This window comes from Heterocephalus glaber, unplaced genomic scaffold (genome assembly GCF_053883595.1).
Source record: "Heterocephalus glaber isolate CG9 unplaced genomic scaffold, H.glaber_assembly_v1.0 deba00001572, whole genome shotgun sequence".
Lineage (NCBI taxonomy): Eukaryota > Metazoa > Chordata > Mammalia > Rodentia > Bathyergidae > Heterocephalus > Heterocephalus glaber.
The window spans coordinates 646201-665065 of NW_028258357.1; the positions used below are offsets into that span (position 1 = coordinate 646201).

Consider the following 18865-nt stretch of genomic DNA (forward strand, 5'->3'; position numbering starts at 1 on the left):
AGTGTGCTTATGCTTAGATTATACATGCTCTAATTTCTTAAAAGTTTTGTTTATTCTTGCCTAGAGGCTGCCAGACTCCAAGCAGTCATACAAATGGAACCAATGACAAATGTGCTAGAATTTTTTTACTGGGATTCACCAGACTGACCTTGTAATTGGCTCATAACTGCTAAACTATACAGTAGGACTTGTATGTTGGATTCTGAAGTCCTCTGGACCATCTTCTTATCCTGTTTGTGGGAGGGTATTACTAGTTCCTGGTGCAAACCTTTATTGGCTATATTCATAGCAGTCCTGATGACCTTATTATTTGGCCTATATATTCTTAACTGTTTCTTTGGTTTTTGTCTCCTCCAGACTCAAAACTACATGGCTACCAAGATGACAATGCCTGGCACCTATAGAGGGCCTTTAGATAGACCCTCTGAAGAGTAACTCTAACTGCTGATGACAACAATGACCCTCTTCAGCTGGAAGTAGCCAGACGTCTTTTTGCCCTTTGCCCCCTCACAGCAGTTAGGGCTACTTCTTCAGAGGGGCGATTATTGCAGATAAGTTAATTGAATATCTTGTGTGCAGTTAACAGGACCAGCCCTCCAGAAGCTAACACAGCAAGGAGCCAGCCAGAATTGTAAAAGGAGAAAAACCACACACCCTAGTGCTTCCCCTGGGGATAAATAGCAGTGATTGATATTCTAAATATGTATCAATCACCTGGGTGGGGTGTCAAGGTCTTAACCCAGCCTCTCCAGGAAATATCCCTGACTTCCATTCTTACTGAAAATCCTTGTATGCTTCCTATGTGACTTGCTTCCCCATTTGACCCACATATAATCAATATTATCTGGGTGACTGTACTTGTAATCTTATTGGTTGGACATGGTTTTGTCCCACCTCATGTCCAGCTTGTAAACTTCCATTGGGTCTTATAGTTTTGTCCCAGTTTGTACCCGCCTCACCACATGGCTTTGCTGTATAAACCATCTTTGAAAAGTAGGATGAGCGGCCAACCCACTTTCTGGGCCCCCTTCTGACAGACAGGAGCTCCTTAGACAGGAGCTTTCTTTCTCTCAATAAATTTTTCCTACTCTTAAAAAAAAATAAAGTCAACTGTGCCTACAACTTGGCCTAATTTGGTCAGGATTTAAAGTCAAAGCTGAAACACTTCATTGGTCAATATCATGACCTTAAAGGGGTCAGGGACCAGAGATATCTCTACACTTCAGTCTCCATAGTAGGAAGTAGAATTTGCTCAACACTTAGACCAGAGGATTTCTTCACAAACAGAAGGGGTGGTAGGAATTCAGACAGCAAAAGTCAAATTACCATAACAAAAAACCTCAAGAAATAAATTCAGCCGAAATAAGTAATTCTCCTTGTGTATGGAAAGTGAATTTATGAATTATCATTAATATGCTCAGTAAAACTTAAGTCTCACTAACTTCTTTGAAATCAGATTGTGTGTGACTGAATTTATATCATTAAATATTTCAAATTTGAAAAAGTATTTCTGATTTTAATGAGTCAAATAAAGGAGGTCATACTTCTTCTCAAAGTATTCAGTGTTAATAGTTTGGTATATTTTTCTGTACCGGGATAATATTTTAGAAGCTTCTCTATAAAAACAATTTCAAAATTATAAAGAAAATCCTCCATCAATTCTGTTACTTTAATTGTTATCAATTTTAATTTAGAAGTGTCTATAAAATATAATGATGTTATAAATTAAATAACCATAGCTGAGACAAGGAGGACAACTTTTTTTGTTTTTTATTGTGGTAAGAACACTTACTGAGATGTACTGTTTTAACACATCTTTAACAATAGGCACAATGTTATGCAGAAACTCCAATTCTTATGTTTTCAATTACTAAGAAAAGAAATAACTTAATTCTTAGAATAGCTTCAACAAATAACAGAAAAGTCTTTGTTATAATATTCAGACAGTGATAGTCAACATTTTTTTAATAGAAGAGGAAGACAGCCACAGAACCCCACAATTTATGTTAATTTAAATGTCTCTACACCAAAATTTAAAACACATTTTCGTTACCATTTGCCATGTCATCAGTTTCAAAGGTTAGAAAAATGATGTACACTGTGCTGAAAGCTTTCAAGTTTCATTTTTTATATGTAATGAAATGTGAAAATGATAATACAGTTTAAGTGAACTCTATGGGATGAAGGGACTATATGAAACCTCATTACATCAACTGACAGTCTTTTAACCAAGAGAAATGTATACATGAACAACATTGCTGAATTTTGACTCAGGGGTTGGCAGACACAGAGCAATGGAGAACTAGGAAAATTTAAAAGTGAGTTGTAATCTAATTTGGATTGACTCTCAGTGGAGAATGACAGAAGATTAATTACTCACTTTTATAGGTTGCAGTCTCTTTTTCCAAGAATCTCAGCTTATGCATCAGTACAGATTTTAAACTATTCAGTAAACATTAATTACTTTCTGACAGAATTTGTGATATGGATAATATTCAAATCCTAAGGGGAAGATATATCTAGCATTATATAACTCAGCTATTATTTTATTCATTCTATTTTGTCCTCCTTGAATTATAATTAACATTTTAATTAATAACTATGAGCACCCACTGAATACGTAATATTAAGCCATGAAGATAGGTGATTAATTCAACTACCATACAATGAAATGCATCCTAGATGATTATATTGGAGGGAATTTGATATAATCAAGCAGCTCTGTGAATTATCTCAATCTGGCATATTGCTACTCTCTTCATCCTGCATCAATCACAAATGCTAAAATCAGGCATGCCAAAATAAACTGTAATTCCAGCTGTTTTGGTATCGATGCCCTCCACCTAGTCAGTATAGAACATTTTGCTTCATTAGACACTGAGGAGCACCTTAAACATAGAACAACCAACTATATGTGGGGGTCTTTATTTCCCACACTACTATGTACACCAGAAGGCAAAGAAAAACATCAATAAGAACAAAAGCAGCTAACATCTTCTTTTTCAGCATTTTCTTGGTAGTGAGAAGTCACACTGAAGGTGTATTAAGAAGACATTACCACTGAGCAAACATGGAGAAGTGACCTCTTACAAGCACAACTCAGAAGAGCTGATTTAGTTTTGAGGCTCCTGTGTGTGTTTCCAACCCTCACAGTAGATGCTCACTTCATCCCACTAATTATTTTATATATTTATTGTGGACATGAAGCTTCATGGTGCCTCCCCTCAATAATCTAGTGAGGGTAGGCAGTTCATAAACAGATAAATAAATAAATAAATAAATAAATAACAGAGAATGGTCAGTACAATGGAGCAAATAAGTCAGCACGGGGGTTGGGTATATTGAATGCATACCTTTAAATAGGATGGTCAGGGGAGGACTTGCCATGAAGATGGCATTTAAATCAAGACTTGCAAGAAGAGAAGGATCAAATTTTATCGATATCACAATTAATTTATTAAGAAATTATTAATAATAAAATGGATGATTGAATTTGTATGACTGGAGGTGAAATGCGTAATATGGATTAGTGTAGGCATCATAGAAATTACTAACCTAATAACTATAATACTGTTAGTGCTTTTGATAGAAGTATTCAGTTTACAATGTGAAGCAGATTTTATACAGTGACTGTAAACTATTAATCAAATAACAGAGACTGGAATAAAAACTGTGGAATAAGAAAGCAATATAACACAAGTATGGTGTGTTAAAAATTATGATCAAAATATAGTGCTGTAAGTTAACCAAGCAGAAGACAGCAATTTTTAAAGGTAATGATTTATAATAGTTTGAAATATACATGCAGTTCAATATTAGAAGACCATTAGTCTTCATGAATATAAATCTACCATTAGAATTTTTAGAGGCAACTGTGTTAGCTGGAGCAGAGACCATGTAACTATGGAAAATCAGAAATCTACATGTAGAAGGTCTTGGGAATAGTGAATCATCATTTAGAGCGCATTACCCAATAGATGTAAATTGGGAAGTTCATAATACTCTTTATCAAGAGATATTCTAAACTTATATAAATAGGCTTTCATTTCCTTTGTCAGTTTTCTTGTTTTTATATTTTATTTTATATTTGAAAGTTAATGGAGTATAAGACTCAAATTCTGATTTGATCATGTGGATCTAAATTAATTGGATTGTACTCATGAAAGGAGAGAATATTTCAGGTCATATGAGTAATGAATAACTGATTGGTAAAAACTCAGATTATTCTAGTGGTTTCCTTAGTTTTCTAAAACTTGGAGGCATTCAAATACATAGCTCATAGTGGTTCTTTTTAGATTCATTTTATTTTTATCATTATCTTACAAAATGTCTTGTAAACCAACTACCATTGTTGGTACAATTCCCTAGGCATCAATTCAATTTAATTTTTAGAAGTTTTAATTACATTGAATACAGGATATCTAAGCCTTAATTAACTTGAAAATAGAATAATTAATGAAAACTTTAATTTGACATTAACTTTAGTAATGAGAGATGCTGTGAAAAGTATATTTATGGATTTCAATGAACAGATACTTTAGCAGAGAGAAAATATCTTTTCTGCCTTAGCAGATTTAATTTGCTATAAATACTTCATGAATTCAGTCTCCAAAAAAAGATAGTAATGGCTTCTCTACCCCTAGCTGTCCCAGAAACCATACAAACCATGAAAGAGAATGGGGTTGGGAAGAGATTGCACAAGCATCTTCTACAAAACAAGGAAGCAAGGAAGTTCTGGAAACTGTGTAAGTGTAACCAAAGCAAGCACTTGCGGATACTTGAGGAATGTAGAAGAGAAGCTGCTGGGCCTTGTGTCATGGGGTGATGGGGCGCTCTGACTGGAAACAGCGAGCATTAATAGGAAATAATCTACCTCAGAATGAGAGAGCCCTACAGGATGTAGGAATTTTAAAACTGAATTTAAAGAAATTCCCAAAGTAAGCACTTGAATAGAAGATATGTGATTAGAACATACAGTGTATTCTCAAATTTTTACTTTTTACTTTGTAAAATTATTTTGGTAAAGACATGTTGTCCTCAATCCTCCTCAAAATATTCTTCCTTGCTTTGAACACCCTTATCTCATTGTTCTTGCCACTTTCTGAAGCACGCTGGAACTGCTGTGAACATCTGTAGTTGGACTGCCTTGTTGTCTTGAACCCAAAAAGTTTAACTTTCAGTTATTCTGGTTTTAAAAAGAGCCAAAAGTTCATGGTGTCAAGAAGACACTCATGAAAGAGGATTTTCAGAACAGCTTCAGAAAGTGGCAAGGATGATGGGATAAGTGAGTTTGAAGGGAGGAAGAATATTTTGAGGGGGATTAACGGCAGTGTCTTTTAACGTACGACATTTTTAAAAAAATGTAACATTAACCACAGTTTTCTATCATACCACATATACTCCAGAGTAAAATAATATTATGTAAAGAAGGCGTTATTTTAAAAGGACAGTAGAATAATCAGTTATTCAACCAGAAGATAGAAGGGATAAAAGTTTATAAAATGTATGAAAATGGAAATAAATAGGATCAAAATAGAGTACATATAAAAATTTAGGAGAGAAACATAATTTACAAATACATCTGAAACTTGTGATTTTTTCTTAGCATGTTTTTAGAGAGTAGGGATTGGGAGAAGGATAATAAAATAGAATATAAACTTCCTGTGTAATAATGGAAAAAAAATTAAAAAAAATTAGACATAGTATAGGAGATACAAATAACACAGGGTTTACTTAAGACATTGCTTTTCACAGACCTACTATAAATTTGAAAATATTGCAGCAATTTTCTGAAAAATGACTTATATTAATCCTAGAAGTAAAAATAAATCAATTAAGGATATAACAATAATTACAAAGAAAATTAAAAGTACCATTAAAACTATTATATTTATTTATTTATTTTTGGTACCAGGGATCAAACTCGGGACCTTGTGCTTTCAAGGCAGGCGGAAAAACCACTGAGCTAAATCCCTGGCCCTAAAACTATTATAAAATTTATTAAATTCATTAAAAATTCTTTACTTAATGATTTTGTTGCACATATATTTGATGCTATATAAGCTGCCACAGAGTAGAAAAATGCGAAGTGCTTTCTATTGTTTTAAAAGTTAACATATTTCTGAAATTAAAACATAGTAAGCATTTCTCTTTCATTTATGCAAAACAGCATATGAATATGAATAGGTATATGTTCATATTCTATACAAGAAGAAAGCCTATGTAATTGATTAAAACTCCCAATAAAGGAATAACTTTACACCTCAGAAAGTTATTCAGAGCTATTCACAATAATTCAAGGATAGGTTGATATTAACAAAGATACCGATATTTATGCTATCACATCTTCAGTGAATTATAGGGGAAAATAACCATTTTAACAAATCACCAAGAAGTTTATAATAGCATTAAATACCTAGAAACTAATGAACTAATAAGAAAATAAGCTAAATGTGACATCATAGAAACCTAGAGGAAAAAAGATTTTTATATTGGGTCGGGTGATGATGATAAGAGTTGGCCTATGGTAAAGATAGAAAACAAACTACTTTGTTAGGATGGAAACGTCATAAAAATATAAAGAATATCATTTCAATGCTCATGAATGGAGTTTCAACAGAACATGGGAGCAGAAGAGAGAATGAGGAGGATGGACTGAAAAGAGCAAGTATAGATAAGCTCATTATGCTTGTCTTTGAGGTCAAGAGAGTAAAAATAATAGGAGTGTGTGGGTAACAATCCTATTTCTTTAATATCGATTTTGGAATTAGTAGAGTTTAAGTACATTCCTTTACTTATTCTACAATTTATAATATTAATTGATTCTTTCTTCCATTTACCACTGATACCTAAGCATTGCAAGAACAACTAAATTATATTGTTTATAAATTTGTATTCTAGATTTGAAAATGCAGATAATTGAAATACAAAAATAGAAGGTTTAGGGCTATAATGAATTTTGTCTTAGAGAAAAGTATAAAGCAGGAGAATAGTTTCTTTAGTTCTTTCTTACAGGGCATAGTTTAAAACTTATCCTGGCAAATTGCATGTTAATACTTTTTAAATTGTGTCTAGAAATTAAACATAAGTAGGTCTAAACATGTTATATCATGATATTGTGTAATGTCCCTAAACAAAAGATGATTATTTGGGTGCTTCAGGAGGCAAAAAATGAAACTGTAAAACTTTCAAAGAAAATTGTTGATTATTTGTAAGTTATTTGCATAGTATAAATTCCATTCTTTCTCTTTTGACCTAATTTCAGTAAAATTTTAAAGATTACAAGTAAGTTAACATCTTCAAATGCCAAGAAAAATAGAACTAGGCTAGTAATACAAAAATTGCAAAAGTAAAGTTGGATAATGAATTATTGATTGTTTAATTACAGAAACTACTTTTTGTTTGTTAATTAAATACAAACACACAGATTTTGAAAAATTATTAAATATATGCCTTGTGGGAGAAATTGTGACATGAAATGAGAGAAATACAAGAAAGGTGAGAACAGACTTCTCAGTCACATTTTTAAAATCTAGTTTTCTGCATTTTCTATAGTGCAGATCTGTAGTAAGGACTGTCTCAGCTTTGCATTTCAGAAAAATAATTGATTGTTGTTTTCTCAATATAATTCTGATTTCATTAAAAATGTCATTCTAAAGCGCAAGGTCCTGAGTTCGATCCCCATACCAAAAAAAAAAAAAGTCTTTTTATTTTCCTGTTTTATTTTTTGATTTCTTGAGAAATCATTTCACACAATGTATATTGCTGTTTCCCTAAATGTAATATATCATCTCTTTTTGTCTTACTACTGAAGAAGAAAGAAAGCATGTTTCTTTCCATTGTCCATAGGGTTGGATGCAATCTCCTGAGCTTGGGATGCATCACTGTTCATAGTCTCATAGCAAAGGATCTTTGGGTTTTCTCATTTCTGTTTTAGCCTACTAACCCCCAGCAGTGGAACCCCACTCATTTGAAGACCCAGAGCCTTTGCAAATGCTGCTTTCCACAGAAGGAATGCATTGTAGCTGATGTATTTTCAAAACTGCTCACAGGTTACTTCTTCAAAAAACCTGGACTAATTCTATCAAAGTTAAGTCCTGCACTCTGAAATTTTAAGTACTTTTTTCATGTATTTATTATAGCTTTTATTCATCATGTCACTTCTCTAGAGAAATACTTCTTGAGTATTTGTTCATTTATTCACAACTATTCTGTTGTTCAATACTAAGGCCTAGGTGTGGGTACTAAGGATGCAGTGATAAAGCTCATGGAAATGACTTCTGGCTCCCTAGTTTTGTGGGTGTTGTACCCAGAATTCATCTTGGAAATCAGTACTAGGTATGGCTAAGGGAATGGACTTGAGAACTGGATTGCATTGTTTAAACCCCATTTCCATTATTTATGAGCTATGTGTCCTTGAAGAAGTTATTTAAATTCTGTCTCATTTTCTCTACTTATTACCTATAGGTAATATTTCACTGGAGTTTTGTGAGGGTGAAATGAGTTAAAAGATGTCAAGCATTTAGAATGTTGCTCAGCACAAAACAACTAAACAAATATTTGATATCATTATTTTTGCCTCTTCTATACCTAAAACATAATGAGAGGTGACTACATAGTTTTGAATGAACGGATGTGCTTCTGCACTAAAATGCATACTATATCTCAAAACTTTACATTGCTTCTCTCTTTTCTATGCTTTATATAAGAATTTCCTTAACGAATGTTGTAAGTAGAAAGTAATGGAACTGCATTAGTTTCATTTTTAATAATAACTGAATTTATCCTGTCAATACAGACATATTCTTTTCAAATTTATTTCTTCAACAATTTTTTGTGCTATTCCTTATTAGAAACAAATAATGTGACAGTCCTATCAGAAGAGGAAGGAACCAAATGAGTCACATATTTGAAAATACAGACAAATTATTTTAACATGTAGTAATTTGAACTATATAAAATTATTGATATTTTAATGGCTTTGATTATTTAAATGGCAGTTTCATAAGGATCAACATAGTAGCAGATAATAAAAATATATTCCATATATCAGAAGAGTGTCAGTTTAGAAGGGGGAAAAACTTTCAACCACAGTGGCCAAATAAGACAAGAAAGAAGGCAGTTGGTATGGATCTGAAGACAATGTACAGGAGGAGCAAGTGGTTGAGAATAGTGAGTCTCCAAATGTGGCCCCACAATTATAGAGGAGCGCAAAAAGTAATGACCAGAAAACAGTTAACATGAAAGAGCAGCTGTCAGGTATTTTAAAAATAATTATTTTATTTCATTAAACTTACATTTTTAAAATTTTGAGATAAAGTCTTGCTAAGTTGCCCAGGCAGGATTTGAACTTGCAATCTTTCTGCCTCAGCTTCCTTCAGGGCTGAGATTACAAGCATGCAAGGCCAGGGCACCTGGCTAACAGTTACTTAATTATTTATAATTTGCAACTCTGAAGTTGTAGAGAAAAATAAAAAGAAGAAAATAGCTCAAGGCAGAGTATCTTCAACTAATGGAGTAAACACTCATAATGAGTTACATTTTACAGACCTAATAGTAATTTCAAACATGTAAGTGTATGTTCTATGCTGATAATATTTCCCTCAGGTAATTTTTATAAATAAAAACCCAAGTAACTAAGCTTGTGTTTTGAGTTCTATATTATGTAGCACTGAAATATCCTCTGTTAAGGTAGAAAAAGGTGAAATTTATTTTCTTGATTACTTGTACAATCCATTTAATGACATGGAGCAATGTACACTGTAAGGAGTCAGCTCTTTGTGCAAAAAAATTCATTTAAATAATATGAGCTCACTGGGTACTCAATACTTAAAACATGACATGAGATTCAAAACATTGAATTTAAAAGGAGGATTTCAGTTGTGTCATGCTTTAAAATGCAAGCACTTTGAACTCTAATTAAAAACAGGTTGGGGCCGGGGATTTAGCTCAGTGATTTAGCTCAGTGGTTCCGCCGCCTGCCTATCCAGTGCAAGGACCGGAGTTTGATCCCCAGTGCCAAAAAAATAATAAATAAAAACAAATAGGTTGATATTTTCTCACTTGAAGGCCTGGGTTTATGCTTTTGTTTCTTAATGGAAATAATGTGTGTGTGTTTTATGGTAACTCTGCTTAGCTAGGAGAGAATTTTCACTAGACTTCATATTAATCTCTCTGCCTGCAATACTGATGTTATCTCTGTATCTGCACACTTCCTCAAAATAAGCAAAAGAGCTACTTATTTTTTAATAAAATATCAGAATGTGCTGTCGAAAGTGTTGATTCAAAAATTACCCTACTCAACTAATCTGAATATCATTCTCTTACATTTTATTTCAAATCAGTTATAAATACAAATGAATTTGCTTGTTGTTGCTTACTTTAGAACAAACTAATTAGACTTGATACTGTGGAATCACCTCTGAACTGGAATTTAAGAAACTTTTGCTTACATCCTGGGAAATGAGGTGGTTAGATTAGATTGCCTTTATCAGCCTTAAACTTCCATTAAGAAGACTGAGTCTGGATGGAGAAATATGCTGGGAACTGACATAAATATAATTGTTGTAGAATTTATTTGCCAATACCAGAGGGGGAATCATTTTACATTATTACATTTACTGTATTAGGAAAGTTGAGGAGAACTCTTTCTTTTTTTTCATAAAGCTTCAATGTCTTTTAATTTTGCTTACATGGAAAAATATAAATCTTTGTTGTTTGGGAGCCCAGCATTGTTATTTGGGTACTTTTGAGTGTTTAAGGAGCCATTTTTATACTTAATTTAAACGTACTTTGGCTTATAGAATTATTGCCTGTAGTTCTGATTTTGCTTAAGTTCTTATCTTTTGTAAAGCCGTTATGTTCTTCGAATGTGCAGGAGAGGTGTGTGTGACCACACCCTTGTTTGTGCTGGCTAAATACTCCTTATCTTGCCTCAGAATGGTAGAATTTCTCATAGACAAACCAGGGGACCTTCATATTAAGCCATATGCAGCTCTGTTCCCTTGACTGTTTAACCTTGGAAATGCTGAAGTTCCTCTGCAATGCTGGACTGAGAGCATGCTCTATCCTCATTTATTTATGACCCAAACACAAATGAAACAATTAAGATCTTTGTAAAAGAATGTGAGCATCTTCAAAGCAGTTAAACAAAGAAGATTCAGATTCAGTATTTTCTTTTTACCAAGCCATATCCTTTCAAGAAAGTTTGTCACCTTCATGAAGAATTCCTAGGGGAGAATAGGCAGAAAGCAAATTGTTTTTTCAGTTTTCATTTAAACCGCTTCTTATGTTTTTAAACAAACAAAAATAAACCCAATGAAAGGGAAGTTGTTTCTTTCTAGCTGAAATGAAAAGCTTGCTTCTCTGTATTAAAAAGTCTTGAAGACAAAGGGGTAGCAATATTTATTATGTAGAGTGTTATGAGGAGTTAAATTTCATGGATATACTTGTTTTTTTTATATTTCATGTTAAATTGAAAAGCTTATCTCTTCACTATTGTACCTGTGAAAATACAAGCCATTTTATAAGAAAAATATTCAAAAACCATTAAGCAGATCTCACTGTTTGTGAATTGTCTTCAGACTCTGGATGTCAGTCACTGGTTCATACATTCGATAGGAAATGGATACAAAAGTACAATTGATTTTTGCATTTCTCAGACTTCCAAGGTAACCACAAATAGTTGAGTTTATTGTTAGTTGCTTTGTATTCTACATGATATATTTTAAATTTGAATTCTGAAAATCCCTTAAATTTTTTATTGAAGAAATTAAATTGGTACTCACATTAATACTCATATTAGTATTTCCTGTGGCATTTTATTTTATTTTATTTTTTTCCTTAAATTATTTTATTGGTACATTTTAGGTATACAACACAATTACATTTCTCATTGGGAACTTGTACCCTTACATGGTGAATCTTGGTTCTTATTTTGTCGCCATTCCTAGCCCTCCCTTCACCCCCTCCACCCTTCCCTATTTACAAAGACTTTATTTCCATTTTTTCTATTTCTCAGCATTTTTCCTTGTCCTTCTTTCCTTTCCCTTGCCTCTCCCACTACCCTTACCCCTTTGGACATTTTCTTCCTATTTTGCAGTATCGATTATTCATTCTAATCATTGGTACATTTTAGGTATACAATATAATGACATTCATCGTTGGAAATTTGCACCTTTATATAATCTCTCTTGGTTCTTATTTTTCACCCTTGCCCAGCCCTCCCTTCAACCCCTCTAGTCCTCCCTGTTTACAAAGATTTTGTTCCTATTTTTCCATGTCCTCATATTAATTCCATTCCCTTCTTTCCTTTCCCCTACCCTTCCCACTTCCTTCCCCTTTGCCCCTTTTCTTCCTATTTCACATTACCTATCATACATTTTAGTCCCCATTTACACATTCAGTTTCTCACACCAGAGAAACTATTTGGTATTTATACATGTGTGTCCTATTTATTTCACTTAAGAGTATAGCCTCAATGTGCATCCATCTAGCTATAAATGTCTCCAATTAATCATTTTTTATGGCTGAGTAGTACTCCATTTATTAAAAAAAACCACATTTTCTTTATCCAATCTCCAGTTGATGGGCATTTGGGCTGTTTCCAAGTTTCAGCTATCACAAACTGTGCTGCTATGAACATGGGTGCACATATATCACTGTGGTATGATTATTTTAATTCTTTGGGGAAGATCCCCAGCAGTGGAATAGCGGGGTCAAATGGGACTTCCAGTCCTAGTTCTGTGAGGTATCTCCATACTGATTTCCACAGTGCTTGCACCAGTCTACACTCCCACCAGCAGTGGAGCAGGGTTCCTCTTTCCCCACAGCCCTGCCAGCATTTGTTATTGGTTCATTTCATGACAGCAGCCACTCTTTCTGGAGTGAGGTGGAATCTCAGTGCTGTTTTTATTTGCATCTCTCGAATGCCCAGTGATGTTGAACATTTTTTCGTATGTTTATTTGCCATTTCTATTTCCTCGTTTGAGAAATGTCTGTTCATTTCAGATGCCCATTTTTGGATTGGGTCTTTAAATTTGGGAGGTCTGATCTTTTTAAGTTCTTTGTAGATTCAAGATAGTAGACCTTTGTCTGAGGAACAGCAGGTGAAGATTTTTTCCCATATTGTGGGTTGTCTCTTCACACTGCTGGTGCTTTCTCTTGCTGTGCAGAAGTTTTTTAATAAGAAGAGATCCCATTTGTTGATTGTTTGTGCTAGTTCATGGGCAACTGAGGTTTTGTTCATAAAATCTTTTCCTACACCAATGTCTTCAAAAGTTCTACCTAACCTCTGTTCCAAATGGTTCAGTGTTTCTATTTTAATATTTAGATTTTTAATCCATTTCAATTTTAGTTTAGTGCATGGTGAGAGATATAGGTCTAGTTTTAATCTTTGGCAAGTTAAAACCCAATTTTTCCAGCACCATTTATTAAAGAGGCTATCTTTCCTCCAGTGAGGGTGTTTGGCTCCTTTATCAAAGATAAGATGACTGAGTGTGTCTGGCGTTGTTTCTACATCTTCTAATTGGTTCCACTGGTCCTCAGGTCTGTTTCTTTGCCATTAGCATGCCTTTTTTATCACAGTATCTTTGTTGTATAGTTGCAGGTTGGGGATTGTGATACCCTTTGCCATGTCTCTATTACCTAGAATTGCTTTTGCTATTCTGGGTCTCTTCTTGTTCCAAATGAATTTTTGGATTGTTTTCTCGATGTCTATGAAGTATGCTGCTGGGATCTCAATTGGAATTGCATTAAATCTATATAGCAGTTTTGGAAGTATGGCCATTTTCCCTATATTAATCCTTCCTACCCAGGAGCAGGGGATGTCTGTCCATTTTCTGACATCATTTTCAATCTCTCTTTTCAGAGTGCTATAGTTTTCAGAGAAGAGGTCTTTGATTTCTTTCTTTAGCTTGATCCCTAGGTATTTCAGTTTTTTGGATGCTATTGTGAAAAGAATTATTTGCCCTATTTCTCTCTCAGTGAGTCTGTCATTTGTGTAGAGGAAAGCTATTGATTCTTGTGTGTTGACCTTGTAACCAGCTACTTGACTGAATTTGGTTATTAAGTCTAGAAGACTTTTGTTGGAGTTCTTGGGGCCTTCTATATAGAGTATCATGTCATCTTCAAATAATGATGATTTGACTTCTTCATTTCCTATCTTTATTCTTTTTACTTCTTTCTTTTGTCTAATTGCCATGGCTAATGTTTCCAAAACTATATTGAACAGGAGTGGTGATAGTGGACATCCTTGTCTTGTTCCTGATTTTAGTGTGAAGGATTTTAGTTTTTGACCATTTAGTATGATATTGGCTGTTGGTTTTTCATAGATGGCTTTTTATCAGTTTGAGGTAGAGACCATCTATTCCAATTTTTTGTAGGGTTTTTATCATAAATGCATGTTGGATTTTGTCAAATGCTTTTTTTGCATCTATGGAGATAATCATATGGTTTTTGTCCTTGGCTCTGTTGATATAGTGTATTACGTTGATTGATTTGAGTATGTTGAACCATCCCTGCATCTCTGGGATGAATCCCACTTGATCAGGGTGTATGATCTTCTTGATGATCTTCTGCATTCTGTTTGCCAGTATCTTATTAAGGATTTTTGCATCTATGTTCATTAGTGACATTGGCCTATACTTCTCTTTTTCGGTTGGGTTTTTCTCTGCATTGGGGATCAAGGTGATGCTTGCTTCCAGGAATGAATTTGGGAGTATTGCTTCCCTTTCAATTTCATTGAAGAGTTTAAAAGGAGCGGCAGTAGTTCCTCTCTAAATGTCTTGTAGAATTCAACAGTGAAGCCATCAGAGCCCGGGCTTTTCTTAATTGTTAAGTTTTTAATTATATTTTCAATTTCATTGGTTGACATTGGGTTGTTTAGAATTTTTAAGTCTTCTTCATTCAACTTTGGCAATTCATATGTATCTAGGAATCTGTCCATTTCTTCTGTTTTCCATCTTATTGATGTATAGGTTCTGGAAGTAGGTATTAATGATTCTCTGGATTTCTGCTGGGTCTGTTGTAATTTCATCTTTTTCATTCTTAATTGCATGGATTTGGGCCTTTTCTCTCCTTTTTCTGATAGGGTTGGCTTAGGGTTTGTCAATTTTGTTGGTTCTTTCGAAGAACCAACTCTTGGCTTCATTGATTTTTTGTATTGTTCTCTTAGTCTCTATTGCATTGATTTCTCCTCTGATCTTTATAATTTCCTCCATTGTATGAGCTCTGGGGTTGTCCTGCTCTTCTTTTTCTAGAAGCTTGAGGTTCAGCATCAGGTTGTTTAATTGGGCTCATTCTGTTTTCCTAATATTCATATTCACTGCTATGAATTTCCCTCGTAAGACTGCTTTCATTGTGTCCCACAGATTCTGATATGTTGTATTGTCACTGTCATTTATTTGAAGGAACTGTCTGATTTCTTCTTTAATTTCCTCTGTGACCCATTGGTTATTCAGAAGTGTGTTGTTCAATTTCCACGTGTTTATGAAATTTTTCTGGTTTCTTTTGCTATGGATCTCCAATTTCATCGCACTATGGTCTGATAATATAGAGGAGATAACTTCAATTCCTTTGCACTTACTTAAACATGTTGTATGTGTGAGTATGTGGTCTATTTTGGAGAATGACCCATGTGCAGCTCAGAAGAATATGTATTCTGATTTTGTGGGGTGGAAGACTGTAAACATCTGTTAAGTTCATTTGTTGTAGAGGTCGATTGAGTCCTAGTATTTCATTACTTATTTTTAGTCTAGTTGATCTATCTATTTGTGACAGTGGGGTGTTGAGGTCCCCCACTACAATTGTATTAGTCTATATATGACTTTTTATGTCCGTTAGTATTTGTTTTATATATTTGGGCACACTAGTGTTTGGTGCATAGATATTAATGATTGTCACCTCTTCCTCTTTGATTCTGCTCTTTACAAGGATGTAGTCTCCTTCTTTGTCTCTCTTAATCAGTGTTGATTTGAAATCCACTTGGTCTGCAAAGAGGATAGCTACTCTTGCTGTTTTGGGGGTTCCTGTTGCATGGAGTATTGTTTTCCACCCTTTAACTTTCAGTCTATGAGTTTCCTTTTGAATTAAGTGTGTTTCTTGTATGCAGCATATTGTTGGATTTTGCTTCTTGACCCATTCTGTCAGTCTGTTTCTTTTGATTGGTGAATTGAGAGCATTAACTTTGATGGTTATAACTGAAACATATTAACTTATGATTGCCATGACTTTTTCTTTTTGTTGGGTTCTCCCCCTTTGCTTTTAATTTCTTGTCATGCCAGATGGGTTCATTCTACTTTGCTTCCTGGGGTTGTGATCCTCAATGTCTGTCCCTAGGATATTGTGTAAAATTCTTTGGAGTGCTGGTTTGGTATTCATGAAGTTCCTAAGGTGCTCTTTATCTTGAAAGTATCTTATTTCTCCATCAATTTTGAAAGACAGTTTTACAGGGTACATCAATCTGGGTTGGAGACTGTTTTCTTTTAGGGCTTGGAATATGTCACTCCAAGCTCTTCTTGCCTTGATGGTTTGTGTTGAGAAGTCTGCTGTGATTCTGATGGGCTTTCCTTTGTATGTGATTTGTTTCTTTTCTCCAGCTGCTTGTAGAACTTTGATCTTCTGTTGAGTTTCTGGAATCTTAACAGTTATATGCCTATGTGTAGATTTTTTTTGATCAAGGCTATTTGGAGTCCTATATGCTTCACTTATCTGTCTGTCAAATTCTTTTCCCCTGCTTAGGAAGTTTTCTGCCACTACTTCTGTGAAGAGTATTTTTTTATGTCATCTGCATTCTCTCCTGTTTCTTCATTGACTCCAATCAGTCTTATGTTATTCTTCTTTACATCTTCTAGCAGTTGCTGGATTGATTTCTCATGTTCCCTTATAATTTTGAAGCAATTTTTCTTTTCCTGATCATTAATTGCAATCTTATCTTCTATATCTGAAATTCCGTTCTCACATTGGCTCATTGTGGTGTGTATACTTTCAATGGAGTTTTTCATCTCCTGGAAATCTATTTGCATCTGTTTTATGGATTCCATTTGTTTCTTATGTTGGGATTCCATCATGTTCCTCAGCTCCCCTCTTGATTTATTAATCATGACTTGCACTAGGAGCACAATTTCTCCTGTTATCTGAGAAATTCCTGATTTTGTTTTTTCCAGATCCCCTTTTGTTGCCAGTTCAGTGGGTCCAGGTGGTCGAGTATCAGAGTGTTCCATCTCATTTCCCTTTGGGGTTGCTGTAGGTGATCTGGAAGTCTGGTTTTGAGACTTATTTACATGTTTTCTCATTTCGACATGGGGGTGGGGGGGGTGCTGTTGGCGCCTGCCTGGCTCACCTCCTCTGAGATGGGGGAGGTGGGCCAGGGGCAGGGAGCAGTGGCAGGGATGGTGGCCCAGAAGGCCCTACCTCTAGGCAGAAATTCTTTAAATGCTGAGAACTTGATTAGGTCTAGTACAGTGGCCTGGTAGTCTGGTGTCCTCTGCATCTTTGTGGTGTGGAATCAGGTGACTGTACAGAGAAGAAACCAAAGGAGGGGGTGGGTCCAGTGGATTGCTTCCGGGGTGCTGGCTGATTCGCTGTTTTCAGTGCAACTCTCTTGTGGCGTTTTATTATTGTCAGAGAAATCTCACCTATAGGAGAATTTAACCTGGCTTTTAGAATTAAAGAATTTTCTTCATGACCAAAAAAATACAGTTCCATGATACTGCTATTAGAGCTGCAAACCATTCTGAACCTACTATAACAACATCTTAATGGGAAAAAATAAAGTTTATCTGCGTTAGATGGTAAACTACACTCTGTCTTGTCTATTTCTTTTATGTCCTTTAATTTTACATAATTCTGTATACACCTCCTATGTTTGGAAGAAAAATCTATATACACATATAAAGATACTTGTTTAACTGAAAATTCTTCTAAATACACTCTTCAGAATGTCTGACACTTCTTTGCATTCCAACAACCCATAAGAAAGGATTAAACATCCCTTTGATTAAAGTAACTTTGTCAGTGGATTTCACTTAAAAAATAAATACACTTGCACAGAATCAACCACAGGTAAATCAGCAAATGATCTATAGGAAGTTGTCTACCTGCAACCCAGATATTTAACTCTGGACTCCTCCTTCCACTGTACCCTAACCAAGGCAATTATCTTTTGCTTCCATTACTACTGGATCTATGTCTCAATTAACTCTCTCTTACAGGGCAGCAAGCAGCAGTTCAAGGTATGATTCTAACCAGCAGGGAGATCTGGATTTTTAATTCTGAGAACTCAAAGGAGTGAATATCTATATGACAAAATTTCGAATTATAATACTATATTCAAGCAAAATTTTATCCTATCAGACAGGTAAGAAGATACCTTCATGGAAAACTAGTGACACATTTGCAACCTCATGTTGAATTCATAATATGAGTACCCACTTCTTTGGTAATTGGCACAAACACAAACACACACACACACACACATATTGATGTAAGAAAACAAAAAGTTTTCAAGTTTAAATTTGTGAGTAATAAAAGAGTAGGACTTGGAAAGAGCCCTTTAAAGAGATATTTGGTGGCAAAAAGAAAAAGCAGATTTTGATTACCCAGCAGAGGAAGGAGAAAGTGCATTCTGAGGAGACTGCTGCTGTACTTCAGAGCAGATACTTTATGTATAGTGAGTGAGATATTGGTCATACGTACATATCAAGATGTAACACACATCTGACGGCATTCAGCTCATACTGTGGAAGCTCTCCATTTGACTCCTGGAAAGTCTCTCCAGTAACTTCCCACATCTTCCAAGAATACTCAAAATAAAGTATCAAAAACACCAATAGACCAATAAACCAAACTGAGCAAACTATTTTTGCTT

The 18865-nt window shown here is 34.6% G+C and overlaps 1 long non-coding RNA gene across 2 annotated transcripts in view; it reads left to right on the forward strand.

Annotated features, from left to right (window-relative positions):
* LOC101718436 (uncharacterized) overlaps nt 1-11709 on the forward strand; it is a 92910-nt gene extending 81201 nt beyond the window's left edge. For both annotated transcript variants that reach the window (XR_001182508.3, XR_015443499.1), the window contains exon 5: nt 358-11709. This is a non-coding gene — a long non-coding RNA (uncharacterized LOC101718436). The remainder of the gene's footprint in view (nt 1-357) is intronic.
* The last annotated feature ends 7156 nt before the right edge of the window (nt 11710-18865 follow it).